The sequence below is a fragment of the Haemorhous mexicanus genome, chromosome 5 (genome assembly GCF_027477595.1).
Source record: "Haemorhous mexicanus isolate bHaeMex1 chromosome 5, bHaeMex1.pri, whole genome shotgun sequence".
NCBI lineage: Eukaryota > Metazoa > Chordata > Aves > Passeriformes > Fringillidae > Haemorhous > Haemorhous mexicanus.
The window spans coordinates 42,024,923-42,041,996 of NC_082345.1; positions in this window are offsets into that span (position 1 = coordinate 42,024,923).

A 17,074-nucleotide genomic window follows, 5' to 3' on the forward strand; every position below is an offset into this window, starting at 1 on the left:
TCCTCTTCCAGGCCCCCTCAGAGGTGTACAGTGGTTCTCGTCGTCGCTGAGCACGCTTGGGAGAATGTCAGATGAGAGCTGAATATACTGTGAAAAATAATATACTGTGAAAATTTTCATGGTTGATAATGGCGTGCTTCCATTGATCGTGGTTTGCTGAAAGCAGTTTGAAAATGTAAGTGCTTTCAGAGGCCTCAGAAGCCAAAGGACGTTTCAGATAATGGAGCTTTTTTGTGTACACCATTGCTGTTCATGTCAGTCTCATTACTTTCCTGGGCCTAATTTATGGTGTGTCTGTGCTTAGATAAATTATATGGAGCACTAGGAGAACTGGGGAAATAGTTGCATATTAAATCTTCCTCAAAGTTCTTATTAAAGTTCAAGGACATAAATAAATAGCCTTAATCCTCAGATATATGTGTGTACAGCAAAACCGTAGAAGTGGCTTTTGAGCCTGTTATTAAAATAAAAGACTTGAACTATTAAAAAAATGTCTTTAGTCATTTATTACTGCAGCTTACAGGCAGCCTTGCACAGCAGCTAATGGAAAATATGCTGTTTACTCAGTTGGTAAACTGTGTCACCACCATGGCCTGTCACCCTGCCCCAGTGCACAGACAGCAGTCCTGGAAGATGTTAATTTTCTGGCAGCTGTGCTATTTTCAAACAGGCCATTCATTCCTTTGAATTTGCAATACTTAATTTAGTGTTTACCTTTTAGAGAGGGAAATTCTTCATTTTGCTTGAATGGTTGTGTTGGATATTTAATGAAGCCAGCTGGAACAATACAGATGAAGATAGACTCAATCTTGACTTGGTTGTGACAGCTGAAAATGGTTTGTGATTATATTTTACACACACAGGAAAACTATGTAGCTCCTCTTCGAAGTACTGAGGTGTGAAATGTTGAAGTACAAATGTCTGACATTCACCACACTGATTCGTGTTTTGCCAAGGATAGAACTATTCAAAAACATTTCGGTGACTGTGACTTTTGAGCATCTTACAACTTGTTTCTGGGACATAACTGTCCCATAGCTCTCACATAGTGCCAGAAAATAATGTTCTAACCTGGTCTTTATTTACATTCACAGCTTTGGTACTAAATGGGGCTTGGGTGGTAATGGGGTGGTGAAAGATCATCTGTTCCAAAACCTTTCTGCCCACATGGTTACCATGATGCATTAAACTGCGGAAGCATGCTAAAACCAGGCACACAAAAAAAAATCCTTCATTGCGGTTAGGGTTGTTTTTTTGATTGCTCTTGTAGAGTAAAACATTGGCAGTGGTCCCTGTGAACCACTGTTGGGATTTACCTTTTTAAATCCTTACCATTTTCAATTAGACACTAAACAAAGTTATTTCCCTCTTTGGGAATCCTACATGCTTCTACTTATAATAAGAGATTGTACGAGAGGGAAAAAAAAATCAGAACAATTCTGCTCTGATCTGCTAGACAACCTTGAACACTTCTAAAATTTTTCTTAAATCCTCTGACATCATCATTCCCTTGCTAGTTCCCATACCACAGCCACCTTATCCTGCCACTGCTCAAACCCAGTTACTGCCAGAAACACAGGCCATCACAGAGGAAGAAAGTATTTTTTTGTTCAAGTACATTTATTATGATTGGGATTCAACTATAGGAGATGTAATGTTCCAAAGGAAGTTAAACACAGAGAGAGACTAATTGAGTTGAGATATTTTCCAGCTGATAGCAAACAACTTCACAGAAGGAGTGGTACTCCTGCTCTGTTCCCTGTAGACATGCATATTAGATGCTCTTCAGTTCATTCACAAAGATAGCTGAAAACTTAATTAAATGCTGGAACCTGAAAGGATTTATCTTGCTTTACATTTGCAAATACATTTCCCATATGTTGAAGAAGAGGGAGTTAGAGATGCATTTGCAGCCCTAGAATTTGAACCCTCCCCATTTTGCAATTTCTGTTCACATGGGAGCTGTGAGGCCACTGATAGACAGAGGATATTGGGAATGTGCTGCATCTCAGTCTCAGTCCCAGTGTGGAAAGAGTTATACAACACAGCTGTACTCAGCTTAAAGGGAATCCTTTTGGATGACAAGTTAAAAGCTGGTTATCACTTTTTACAGCTGGTTTTGGGGGAATAAAAGGAAAATTGATGCTCTAATTCAAAAGCTGCTCACTGCTGCAAGCAGATATTTGAACCAGAGAACCTTACAGTTGTGGTTTATCACTTAGATACATGGCTGACTTTGAACATATGAACTCTGAATTTTCACAAAGATGCCTGGAAAGAGAGTTTTACAAATTTATTGACTGGTTTTATTAACAAACTACAGATGGTTTCAAAGAAGTGATCTAGATTCAAATATAAAAGAAATAAAAAGGAATGGTATGGCAGTATTTAATTTAAGGCAAACAGTTTTTAAAAATAACCTACACTGGAATGGTCTCATAGGTAAATGTGTGTTCCAAGACATTAAGGTTATTATTGTATTGCATTGTATAAACTGTCATGTTCCAAGACATGAAGGTAAGTTAACTGTAGAGCTTTAATCTTGGCTTTGGAATCTTAATCCTAACTATACTCTACCGAGGGTGGATCTCTTTTCCCCCCTTACTTTCTGTTTTCCTTATTTTTCAAGTTAGATGGCATTTCATATCAAATGATAGCAATTTCCATAGTAGGACACATTTTAAACTAAATAAATCATTGTCTGCCTTTGACCTCGTAAGCCAAAGTTTTAGTTCAGGTTTTCTTTCTTCCTGAAATGGAAAATTTGTTGATGTGCAAGTAAAAGTGCCAAAACATCTTTCCAAATGGTGCTAATCTGCTGATTTTCACTTAAGATTGTTTCATTTATGAACAATTGATGGTACTGTTGTCTTTATTTAGGAGATATCTCTGCTGACTTACCAAAAAGAATAAACAATATCTGCAGCTGTGAACTACCTTCCTAACCCAGATAATCCACTTCTGAAAAGCAAAGCAAAGCAAAACAAAGTGTTTGAGTATCTGATTCCATCAGCTTTAAAAAGAGAAAGATAGGAAAACAGTGCTTAAAAGAATGTGTTCATCTGGGTAAGTAATGGAGTGAAACAACTGTCACATGAGCTCAAATTATCTCTCTAAAAGACAGAGTTCCAATAGCACCCTCATCATAAGATTAAGTTTCAGGAAACATAATATCTTAAAGGAAAAAAATATAACAGTGTTTTAATTAAAAGGTTAAAAAAATATAAATCTCTACAATAAAGCAAAAAGAAATTTCCCTTCTTATTGCTTAACACTGCACAGCTTTTTGCAGCATCTGTGGTCATTTTCAAATACATACCACAACCACTCAAAAATAAAAATGATCAGTCTTTCAATTGAAAGACTGGGTCTAATTTGAAATATGATCCAGAAATTTAGATTCAAATATTTTTATCATTGTATTATTTTCATGCCAAATGAACTTGGTTTACAGAGCAAAATGTTTTTTTCTCCCTCAGTAACTCTTCTGAAAATCAGTCCAGGTTGTTTTTCTTTTTGCTTGACCATTAGTATTTTCATGCCTTCTCGCAACTTGAAATTTATAATTCCTTCAGAGCCAATTATGTTTCCCTTTATGTCAGCATACCCAAATTTGTTCGTAGAATGATCTCAGCAATGCTTGTACTTGAGACACTTCTCTTCAATAAACTTAAAAGCTCTTGTTTAATTGGAGCTTCTGTTATTGAACAGTATTCTCTGTATTTCAGAAGTTGTAAAAATACCAATTAAGTGTTTGCACTATTTAGGCTTATTAGAATCAGAGGTAGCTGTACTATGGATTTTCTTTATTCTGGATCCCACATTTCAAGAAAGCCTTGGCCATACCTGTGATGTAGAGATTTCAATGTTAGTACATTGGCTAATTACCATATGTTTGTCAAAGGGCACATAAGGGCTAATCCATTTTGTTTCCTGACACAACGAAGGGTTCTTGCCTTAGAAATGCCTCACTTCAGGCCACAGAATGTGCTATCTCCAGCTCCTATGAGACTCGGTAACTGCAAAGTTGAAAAAATACAAATACAATTACTCTGCCATGCATCAGTGTGAACAGAGAAGGCTAAAATTAAATTGGAATTAATGAATTGAGGGAAAGGAGTGTGACTTTGCAGAGTCTGATTTCTTGGAGCAAAATTGACTCATTTGGAGGATCATCCAAGGTAAAAAGATTCAGTGAGTACTCTTGGAGCAGGTGATGCCTATTGTCAGTTTACCATCGCTTGAACAAGAAGGACAATCCACTGCCTGTCAAGATGTGTCCCTGTTGGCTGCCACAAACTGGCTCATGTTTTGATACTTTTCATATTCTGTGAATGTTCTGCTGATGGGCATTATTGGTCTTTAACTCATATGTTGAAGCTGAATAGTTTGTAATAAAAGATGTATGCTTTTCTTTTAAATTTGCTATTTGAGAAATAAATTGTCAGAGGAGTACTAAATTCAAGCACTGATTAGAGCCTGTTGTTTATTTTCCTCTTGTTACTTAATTTTGCAAAGAGAACAAGGGTAACAGTACAGGAGCAGACTAGAAAGCTGCAGTAAGATTGCTTTCACTGTTTGCACTGACAGAACTGCCATTTCTCCCTTCAAAATCTTTAAGTGCTTTGAATTGAAACCTTCCAAAGGTCAGAAGTCAAGATCCAACCCCCAGAATTTATGAATCTGCTAATATGTGAAAAAGCTCTGGTAACTCCTTGTCCACATTAAAGTTTTACCTAAACTTAGCTAACCCATTGCTCATTTATGCCAAGACCTTTTTTCCCCTTTTCCCAGGAGGCAGGACTGCTGAAGGGGCTGGGGACTCTGGGGTCCATTCTGGCTGTCTTACGTGGAGGTGGTGGCACCAAATTAGGCATGACCAACGACTGGTCTCTTCAGCTCAGCACTGAAGGTCTTTGTGGGTGTCAACTACCATTGGAACAGAAACAAGAATTAATTTATACTGCAGAAAAGTCCTATCATAACCTGTGGAACTCTGGGGCTTAGAGTCTTTAAAGATGATTTTGTTCATTCGTATAAATCATTAACCACATGTTTGTTTGCTAAAATTAGTTAATACAGAGTCCTAAGTGTGAAAGTTGTTTACATGCATTTATTATTAGCCTATTCATATAATTCTAGGATTAGTAACCTAGATAGCAAGGTATAGCCTAAGTTTAGGAGATCTTATGGCATATGTTTGAACATGTCAGAGCCACCATTAGAATTTTTAAACCCTCTGGGTTTGTAAAATTTCTCTTCATAATAAGTATGTATTAAACTGAGGACTGCCAAGTATAGGTGGCTTATTTGTGAATTTATGTATCTGAGAGGCAAATATGAAACAAAGTATCAAAAGAAGCAAGAATACAAGTCAAGAGTCTCATATGTCTCATGTGCATTATTCAAGCAAGAGAGGCCTCCCAAACAAAAACATCTACAAATAGTTATAATATTTTTGAAATCATTACATGCCAGGAAGAAAAACATATATAAATTGTTAACAATCAAATTTAAATGACATGATTAAATTTCAAAACAGGCTTGAGAAATGCCTTCCAATATTTTGTTATCTCTTGGGGGGTTAATGATGCCAGTAGCTCTCACTGAGAGATCTGGTATTTTTTAATAACTTCCATCACAAAAGTCAACCCACATGCTACAGTCTGATGCAGAGGAATGTTATTTCCAAAACAAAAATACTTTTCCAAAACTTCTTGGTCTTTGCATTTATTGGAAATTGAGTCATATTACTTATGTCAGAGACATCTCCTGCCTGTCACAGTCAAGGTGACTTATATGATTTTTAATTTTTTTACCTCTTTTGTGGTACTGACAGTGTAAAGATGTCATTTTATCTCTGTATTTGGCTATAATGGTACTAGATCTGGGCTTTGTTCTGTTATCATCTTGTAGAGGCCAAAATTAGTCATTTTTCTAAGATTTTTGCATTACTAGCCAGTGCTTTAGAAAGACTGGAACAAATATATTGTAGAAGCAATGTCATTTGAAAGGACGAGATATAGAGAGACAATTGTCTGCTCACATATTGCAAGATGAAGATGATTTTGTCTCCCAACGATTTGTAAGAATGTCCTTGAAGTCCATTGCTACAGTGTTTCTGGAGGCAGTGCTTTCTGTAACAATAGAAATAAATAAGCTTCTTTCCTTGTTTTCCCTTACCTGATGTCATCATTTACGCCAGCATGTAGTCAGTGTGAAAAAGCTGCTCTGATGGCATTTTGCAGTTACTTTGCCCTGCTGTGAACAGTGACACCCTGTGCAGCTGTATGGACACGGATGGAAGCAAGGTGCAGCTTTGCATCTTCCATCAGGAGGTCATCAAAAAGTGTGCCCAGATAGAACTACTGTCAGATGTAGTGTCCCTCGACTCTCTCTTGAAACCTATTCTGCCGAGATCCAGAGAACCAGATGGAAAAACACCTACTGTATTCTGCCAGTCTTGTGTGTGGCCAAGTTTTTTTCTTGTGAGATAAAGATTTATTCCACAAATCAACCACATAAGCTTATTGTTCTCAGGTCCTTGACATGTGTTGCTTTCATTCTTGTCCAGTCTGCTTTTCTACGTGGTGTTAACAGGGTCATTGAGAGAACCCATCAAAGGCTGAGAATAGTGTGAGATTTGTATTATGTTAAATTTACACAGCATGAGCAGCTGGGACTAAAAGAGAATTTTCATTACTCCTCAGCAGTGTATAATCTGAGGCATCTAGATGAGAAGCTTTGATACCATCCTGAAGGAATAGTTTGTACATGCTTCAAGGTCAGCATGTAAATACAGATATTTTATTTCAGTTGAAAGATCCCATTTTAGTCAATGTTCATGAGCAAGACATTACTAGAAAAAGAATACTAGAAGAAGAGTGCTTACAGGAGTAATTTTTTTTTCTGTTCAGAACTATTTGTCCACAACTGCAAATTTGTCCACAAAGGATGCAAAAGTTTTTGGGTTTTTTTTTCAAGAAGCCAACTCCAAAATTATATTTCCTTGAGATGATTCATCTGGTGGTGCAGTAGTGCCCCTGCAAGGCAAAGGCTGTCAGAGGAGGTTGGCAGTGGTCCATGGTATTTCAGGCTTCAGTGAATTGTGGAACATGGCTGGCTTGTGTGAGCCGTCTTGGTTGATTCAAGGCTGGTTTAAACACAACAAAGCACTTCAGCACATTGCTGAATTTTAAACCAGAGTGGTGTCTTATGGCTTCACATCTGCTTATGCACTGTGTTGGGAGAAAGATGTTACTGTGTATGGCGGGTGTATCAAGCAGGGAGAAAATCGTTATCACTATATAAGTTCTGAGGCTCAGGTCCTTCTTTAGTTCCTGTATTTAATTCACGTGCTTCAGATATCAGGAAAAAAAATAGATTTTGTAATTTCTTTAATGAGTACGCAGCTTGTCAAAGTTCTTAGCTCAAATTAGCACTTTACAATATGAATCCCATTTTCAGCATCGAGCAGGATAAAACCCTGACACATTTGCAAAACCAAGTGAAGTCTGAGATAGCAAAAAACATTTCCAGAACTGTGGAAAGTAATCAAAGGCAGCATTAAATCTACTTGATTCTCTTCCATTACCAACCACCTGGGTGTCCAGATAGGTAATTCAGAACAAATGTGTTCCTTTGAGTGATTGGAAACAACTGGAATGAAAATCCATTTTCACATAAATTGCTAAACACTGACCAAAGCAACAAATATGATGCTGAACCATGTTCTAATCTGGGGAGTCTGTCTGTCTGTCGATCTGTCTGTCTGTCTATCTATCTATCTATCTATCTATCTATCTATCTATCTATCTATCTAGTTCAAGATAAAGCACTGGGTCATGTATGATCCACTGTTGGAAGACAGAAGGCAAAAGAGCTGCCTTCTGTCACAATTGTTTCTGCATTTCCCACCAACAAAAATATTTCCTGTAAAATTGTCTTCTTTGAGGTTTCTGCCTTAAGATAACTTTTGCACCTGCTGTTCAAAGTTTAACTTGCACCTGCTGAAAAGAAACTGCCATTTGGGGTCAAAAATGTTATCAAATGACATTTTTTATTTATTTGTGCAGCTAGGGCTACTGAATTAGGAAATCTTGCTCTTCATTTTGAGCTTTACTGTGGATCTTCATCATAAAATATTTTTTTGAGACAATGAAAACACCAAGGCTCTCAGTTTTATAGCAGGAAATAAAAGAAAAAAGGACATAATTTCTTTCTGGATTTCTCTACAGTAATATATCTGTATTATTAATACTTCAGTTGTGTAAGTAATTCTATTCTCATCAAAAAATCACTCAGGTACCACAAAAAGTTATAGATTTTCATTATTAACTACTTGATTCTTTCTCTGTCATCTCTGGTAAGTACTTTCTTCCATGCCATCGTCACACTTTTGAATGACTTTGTTGCCAAAGTAATCTTTGTGCCAAGCACCAATTCAGAGTCCTTCTTGATGTGTGCAGAATATGGCATAAGAGCAATAAGAAAGTAAGAGCAGTGTCTGCTTCTTAAAAAATAAGCTTTATGTATGGAGATGTTCCCAACATGCAGTCTTTAAGAATTTTTGCAGAAAACTTAAAATGTCGTTACTCCTCATGTAAAATAATATTCCTCCAGAAAAGTTATTTGATGACAGCTATAGTTCTTTATCTTTGCACAGGTCTTTGTGCAGTTATTCTAGAACAACTTCTTTATGTACACAAGCTCAGTAACAATCAATATTAGCAAAATAGAGTTATCTACATTCACTGTTTTTAATACTAAGCAGCTGAACAGTCAGCACTTGACAAAGTAACAGTGGAGTAATGGCTGAAAATACACCACTGTTTTTAACAAACTGGTCTGAATTGCTCACTCCCTCCGTGTTGCCCCCTAAATGTTACTTTCTTTTTTGACAAGATCATTTACTCAAGCTGTCTCTTTTGGCACATACAGTTGTGGTCCACAAAGTCAAGTAAACCGCAAGTTTTCATTGTTTTTCGATGAAATACATCAGGGATTAAAATTCCTATGTAAACAGAATCAGGTGATGATACAAAATGGAAGCTAGTAATTCCATTTTCTATGCTCTTAGATCTTGTAGTGTTGATATACATTCATAGTTACTTCCAACTGAAATCTATCCCATGCCTATTTATTTTGTTTACCAACAGTTCCCAGGACAAACTAGTGTAAGAAGTTTGAAATGTAATGACTGTTGTCCACATCTCATCTTAAGAGTTATCATAATTTATGCTAAATATGAATACCTAAAGAGCAAGACTGCATTTCTAGGAATTGGAGAAAAATACGGCTTAAGCAAAAAAAAAAAAATTTCTGACTGGGTTATCAAGCAGTATAAAATTGTCCAGGGTTTTAGCAGTGATTAAGGAATGCAAATGAAGTGCCAAAGAAATGCATGTTGTCCTGAGTGCTGAATGATATCAAGAACTAATGGAGCAATCAGCCCCTTTTTTCCAAAGAGTCATTTTACAGTAGAGGGAGAAAAATGTAATCACAACCTATAATGTGATGATGGAAGATACAGTGTGAGTGATAGTCCTTTAAAGTTCATATTACATTTTTCACTAAAGATCAACAAGTTCAACAGTAGCTGAAGTCAGATTTCTTTGGGCAGTTATTGTTTCAGCTGTCATTACCTCTTCATTACTTGCCATCAATGAAAGTTTTCAAGCAGCAGTCTTTGGCTTAGCTGTGCTCAACTGATGCACCAAAACACACTCAGAAAGGAAATACTGCAAGATTATTTGATACACAGTGACTTAAACATGAGGAATAATTAAAGGAAATATTAAAAACAGTGTGCACTGAATCACAAAAAGGAAATAATTTCTTTTTGCTAATTGGGCTACATAAAAGTAAAAACAAAGCAGTGGACATGCTTCAGGTCCAATTGATGCTGACAGAATTAAGGTTCCTGATTTTTAAGACTGAGTCACACTGTGTGGCAGTCATGGTAGATTTTCTCTTGGCTATAAAAAACCCTTGTGATTCCAATAATAAAAACAGTTTCACTCAAATTCTGCAGCTGAATTCTTTTCCCTTCAAACCAAACCCGAGGAGCTGATGGCACAGAAGATAGGGGAATTATATATCACATCAGTGCAGAATGATCTAATTTGCTCTGATGCAAAAGTCCTAAAGAAATATGCTGCTGAGGCGATCCAATCAGGCAGGGTTTCTTCTTTTCCTGTTCTAGTTTAGAAAGCAAAAAACCTGATCTGAAAACTAAAGCTATGCCCTCCAGAGAGTCACCTTATCACAAAATCAGTCACACATGAAATGCATAAATCTTTCAGGGAAGATAGACATCAAATCCAGCCTGGTGGTGTTATCGTCATTTTAGAGCTTCAGTAATGATATTCCAGAGAAATTTATAATGAACCCACAAAAAGAAAGAAGTCTGGAAAATTCACTTTCATTTCATACATGAATTAAAACAGCAGCTCCCAGACTGAGACAGTTCTCTCTAATCATAGTAAGCAAACCTATGCCTAAAGAGCTGTCAAAAAAATCTAGCTAACATAAGTAGAGTTTACCAGAATGTCTTCAGAGTTTATTTAGCCAAATGCAAAGGTACTGAAGTGTGATGTCTTTTTCTGCTACTAATAATACAACCGAGTATGATGATCTAGAAGGTTCAGTGTGCTCGCAATTGTTCTCTTTTGTATCTAGGGTGGCAATTCAAATACTGAAATAAGTGAAGACAGTGAATTCTGTTGCTATAACTGCTCTAAGGGAATTGATCAGAGTTCCTGGTGAACTGGTATTAATCACATACAAAATGTTTTGTGTAAATTGTTGCCCTCTTAATCCTCAAAGAAAGAAAAAATATAGACTGAAGCAGGCAGGAAGAACAAAATTCTCACTAGTTCTGTAGGTTGTTCCCCTTTGGGCAACAGATTTACATTGAGGAGATGAGCCAGGAACAGCAAAAGAAATCTTGTAACGCTTCCCACCTACATCTTCTAGTACCATCTTATGCTTAGCCAAACTTGGTCAATTTCATTTCGAAATTCTTCATGAAAGGCATTCTCAGGTCTGCATCGAACCACTAAATGACAGCTAGAAAAACAACCAACAACAACTAAGGAAGTTAAAGTAACTTTTTTTTTTTAACTGAGGAGAACACATTTCAGATTTGCATTTTACTCATTCTCTCTAAGTAGTAATTTATTCTTTAGTCTTGTGCAACAGGTCATTAACCTGCTTAACAACCCTAAATTTAGAAGTTTTCCTTTTAGAGAACTGTAGTGAAAATACCAAATCTTTCTTCCACTTCATTTTCTTTGATAGTTTACAGGAGTGCATGAACTGGGATTTTTCTTTCACAGTGGCAAACAGTTTAGCTGTTAACTACGTGGGATCCAGATTTGGGACCGTATGTCTGTGTACAATCCTTTTATCTGCTGAGTCTGATTATATTCAGATCAATATTATCTAATGACTGTTATCACTGGTAGGATATTTCAAGGATATTCCAACTTCCACCACCATTTGTCAGTAGGCAGAAAGTATCACTGGAAAGTTATTTGGTCATCTTGATCTTCTTTTTTCTAATCAGAAGCAAGATGAAAATCCTTGAGAGGATAATTTAAATTTTTCATCCACATCCCCCATATTTTACCTGCACCAAAAGCCACATGGCTGTTTAAAACACAAATCATGTGAAGAAAGCAGAAGCTAGAGCTATTCCTGAAAGCATAGTGACAGTTCAAACCCCCTCCTGAGTTTTGCCTCTCTCTCATTGGAATTGGTGGACAGAAGTTGCTATTCTAAAGTTATGTGTAGATTTCCTATTTTCTTTTGATGTGTTCAGTCTTGTTCTCACCCATATCGATGTTCTTTTCCAATGCATAACCTGGAGGCAAAGGCCAAAACCTCTCTAGCTTAGAAGCAAATGTATTACTTGTTTTTCTTGAAGGATTATAAAACCCCATCATGTCTCTGCCAGAGATGTTCACAGAGAGAGACGCCAGCCAATATGTTGTTCCAGGATTAATTAAAGAGTTTGTCTGCCAGACATTCTTTAAGTCTGCTATTTCTCGTTTTATTTTTACTTTTTGGCATGTAATAGTATTTCCATACTTATTAAATCCTGACTGATAATTACATGCAAAAGAGCAATTAGCAGCAGACAATTTAGTGGCAAAGAATTTATAATTTGAACTGTTTACCATTCAGAGATGACTGAATATGATATCAACTGCATCAAATGGAACTTCATCAGTGATATTGTTCCAGTGGAGGTTCCACCTGGAGTGCTCTCTCTTTCTTCAGTCTATCTTTTCATTAAGCATAAAATCAAACCTGTATGTAGACAGTTACTGGAATATCCTGCAGAATATCAGGTGTTTCCTAGAATCAAAACCTCATTTCATTGTTCAGCACTGTGTGTGTTGAGGGACGTGTCCATGTGTTGCCTCCTGTTCTTATTAGAAAGCCTGAGTGTCATGAGTTAGTATAAATTAAATTCCCTGTCAAAGAATCCCTGATTGAGTGATTGAGAGCTACAGAGGTTTACCCTGCTTGTTTTCTGTACTTATTTTAATAGAATCTTTACTTTTCTGTCTGTGGGAGCACAGATTCTGTGTTCCAAAAATAATAGTGCCGTTTCAAGCACAATCACTAGGCCAGCAAATGCAGAACCCTTATCAATCAGGTCATACCTGAAAAAAGGAAAAGATTTGATGATTAGTAAAAAAAGCTTATTCTGAATGAGATGTTGAGGGCAAGGATTTGAGCACCTCTCTGATCATGAACTCAGCAGGAACTAAAATGTCTCACCATTCTGACAGCCCTTTGAGCTTGAAGTGTTTCAGTCCCTTTATGTATGGGCAAGAATATGCACAGGCATTACCAGTTTTATAGGAATAATTATCAGCTGTATCTGGTTCTTCTGACACTGGTCAGAGAAAAGATTTGAAAATAATGCTGGATAACCAAAAAGAAGAAAAAAGTCTGGAAAAGAGAAGACATCCTCTCCCCTCAGACTTCGAGGCTCGATCTCTTTCTAGTATTTAGTCTGTTGCTCTTTAGTCTGTTGCTCTTTTTCCTGAAGTTACACTGCACTCCAGTTTATACTGCAGTTATCCAAGATTGCTTCTCCTGTGTAAACCTTGCTTTCAATTGTCACTTTTTATGGTCAGCCATCCCATAAGAAACTGCAGAGAAAACTCAGTACATTTATGATTCATCATCTCAAAGGAATTTGGGACCAGATTATTAAGTAATACTAAGAAACAAAAAGCTGAGATGAGGACCCAAGTTCATAGATCCCTTTAAGATGGGCAGGTAGCAGAGTATAGTTGTGTCAGTTTTAATGCCCTTGAACCTCTAAAAAGCCATTATGATGTGTTGTCCCAGGCTGGATGCTAGGTGCCCACCGAAGCCATTCTATCACACCCCTTCTCTGCTGGGCAAGAGAGAGAAAATGTTAGGAAAGTCTGTTTGGTTGAGATAAGAACAGGGAGAGATCACTCACCAGTTACTGTGACAGGCGATACAGACTAAACTTGAAGACATCAGTCTAATTTGTTACCAATCAAATTCAAGTAGGATAATGATAAATAAAACCTAATCTTAAAATACCTTCCACACCTCCCCCTCCCTCTTTCCCAGACTCAAGCTGACTCACACATTTTCTATTCCTCCCCTGAAGCAGCACAGCAGAAAGGCGAACGGGGGCTGTGGTCAGTTCACCACGTGTTGTCTCTGCTGCTGCTTCCTTCTTGGGGGGAGGACACCTTACACTCTTCCCCTACTCCAGTGTGGGTCCTCCCCACGTGAGATCTTCCACAAGCTTCTCCAATGTGAGTCCTTCCCACAGGCTGCAGGTCTTCACAAATGGCTCAAGCATGGGTCCCTTCCATGGGGTCCTTCACAGAGAGACTGCTCCAGCACTGGTCTCCCATAGGATTACAAGACCTGCCAGCAAGCCTCTCTCCATGGGGCCACAGGTCCTGCCAGGGCCCCACTCCAGTATGGGCTTCCCACAGGGTCACAACCTCCTTCCAGAATCCCCCTGCTCTGGCATGGAGTCCTCCATGGGCTGTAGGTGGATCTCTGCATCCCTGTAGACCTCCATGGGCTGCAGGTGGATCTCTGCATCCCTGTAGACCTGCATGGGCTGCAGGTGGATCTCTGCATCCCTGTGGACCTCCAAGGGCTGCAGGGGGACAGCCTGTCTCACCATAGTCTGCACTACAAGTTGCAGAGGAATCTCTGCTCCAGCGCCTGGAACACCTCCTGCCCCTATGCATTAACCTTGGTGTCTGCAGAGCTGCTGCTCTCACATATTCTCACTCCTCTCTTCCAGCTGCCTCTGTGCAGGATTTTTTCCCCCTTCCTAAATCTGTTATCCCGGAGGCACTTGCAACTGTGACTGATGGGCTCAGCCTTGACCAGTGGAGGGTCCATCCTGGAGCTGTCTGGCATTGTCTGTTGGACATGGTGACAGCTTCTCACAGAAATCACCCCTGTAGCCCCTTGACTACCAAATCCTTGCCACACAAACCCAACAAAGTCATGTAGATCTTAGCTCTCTATGTTGACCTGGAGACTTGCAGTGGCAATAGCCCCCTTTCAAATACTAGTTTAAGGCTCATACAAAAGGGACTCTGCTACCTACTGGTGAATGTTTCCTTCCTGATTCACCTACTATGTGTTTCCAACCTAATTATTGACCTAATCAAAACTCATTTAGCTTGTGAGAGCTGATGTGACTGCAGACTGGCAGGTATGATTTGGAATATTTCAGAACTCAGCAGAGGAAAGCATATCCACTTCGTATTGCAAACATCCAGCCCTGAGCATGCATTTTGATTCATTACAAAAAGGCACACTGATGCTCTTTATAGGAAAGCAGAGTGGATCAGTTTTGAGGCTGTGTTATTTTTTATATTTATTTGCATGTGTAAGTAATGTGTAACTTCTTCGATCTAACTGACATAACAGGAAATTCTTGTTTGCTTTACAGTTGAAAGGTAAGTGTAATGAAAAGCATCCTTTAGCATCTATCATGAATATACACAACTGTGGCTCCATAATGACCTTTCAAGCCAAAATCAGAGAGCCTGGGAAAGCTTTGGTATGGATATATTTGTTGCATTAAAGTCCTTGAGGCCATTGCCTACATTGTACTTACCAGCAGTTTTAAAGCACCACAAGAGTTTGTCCCCTCCACATCTATGATCTGTTGCAGAATGATAACTGCATTATACTTGGTTTAATTCCTCTGAAATCAATGTTCACTTTTACTTTGCTAACCCTAAGTCAAAACAGATAAATCCAGCAAACTATTAAGACAATAGTATTTTTAAGACAAAGGGTGTGTTTCTTTAATAAAATAAAAGAAAACCATGCAGTAAGGCATTAAAACATTTACACCTACAATAAGGCAAGTAAGCATAGTTAGCCAGGCAATATTACTTAATTATATTGTAATAGAGTCTGCTGCTCTACTGGATGGAATGTTCTTTATGGAGGAGATCTTCATCCATAAAAAAACTATTCCATTTGCGTATACAAAAAAGGCACAAAACTTTTCAAAATAACAAAGGATTATTCAGGCATTGAGTTGTTATAACTTCTCTGTCCTCGTCTGGGAAAAAAACCAGTCCTGATGGTAGATTGCAGGAGTCCATCTGGTCGGGAGGGGTGTGGTGTGCGTACCAGTCCTTTCCCCTTTAGCGGGGAGATGTCTGTCTTTCCACAGAGCCTATTCTTGCCTGCCCGGCTGCCTGCGCATTAATAACAGGGAACAGAATCCATTCAGTGATTGATACCAGCTTATGCTAAACAATTTCCCCTCCTGTTTCCAATAAACATGGCTGTTCAAATAGATTATAGTGTCTCAGAGCGTTCACATCCCCTCCAATCCCCCTCCCTGCTTCCCCCCTCCCGCCTTAGATGTCCTTTAGCTGCTCTTTTGTGATGGTAATGAAGCTAAACAGTATTTCAAAGAGGGCTTTGATTAGCATGATAACCGTGTAGTGGCTTGATGGGCAGCGTGGAATGGTTGTCTAGCCTTCCAGCACCAACAGCTTCGAAGAGAAGTTATACAACTTGTTAAAATGCATGCATGGATGTAGATATGAATGTATGTGTGTTTGCATTCACATAAATGAGGTATCAATAAAACCTGACAAGGTCTATTCATTGATACTCCCTGTTGGAACAGCGTTTTCTTGATGCACGGGCTAATTGCAGCAATTTGCCAAAACTTGCCTGGGTAATCCTTTTGCATTTAAAGAGGGAACAGGAGGTGGAACTGCGGTAGAGCTCAGTAATTAGTCATCATGTACAGCGCCACCAAATTGCTGCTTCTCAAGCCACTGGGCATTGCTAGAAATTGAGCTTCTGGAAATGGCATACAGCAGAAAGACTGCAGAAAAAATTCCGTGTTTCACGACCTATGTACAGTGTCAACATGCACACTGAGGGCTGAAACTAAAATGCCGTGGCACCACTATAATATAGTTTCCCAAATCAGATCATTTAGGTCAAGAGTTTATGCTGAGAGAATGCCCTTCATCCCTTGTGATATTTATTCCTTTTTCTGAAAATTAAGTGCAAGACCAAAGTTTATTCCTGGGCTGTTGTTATCTGACATGCATTATGGTTCTAAAGGGTTGGAGCCATACAATGGGATGGGGTGAGCAGAAGCCCGTTGGCTCTTTCACAGTCGTTAGACTTTATGGGACATTACTGACTCCTCTGGTTTCATTTGTTTTTGAGTTTCAGCTTTCAGCCTCCCTGTCGTAATTATTTAGAGCACGACCATGGAAAACTGCCTTAATTGAAATAATGTTTCCTCTGGATTTCTTTTTTACAATGTTTGTGTGTAATTTGGCAGCCCTTCAGGATGCTATATGTTAAAGCAAGTAGATGGCAAGTGTCATCTTGCTAGTCAGCAAATACTTAAATTTCAGAACATGGAGAAGCTTCATGTCATTTATACCAGCAACCTCTATCTGCATCCAAACAGAAAGTAAGAGAAGGTACATTGCAGAGGCAACAGATGAATTCAGCATCATCATGAAGCTGATCACTATGACAAAAAGCAGAC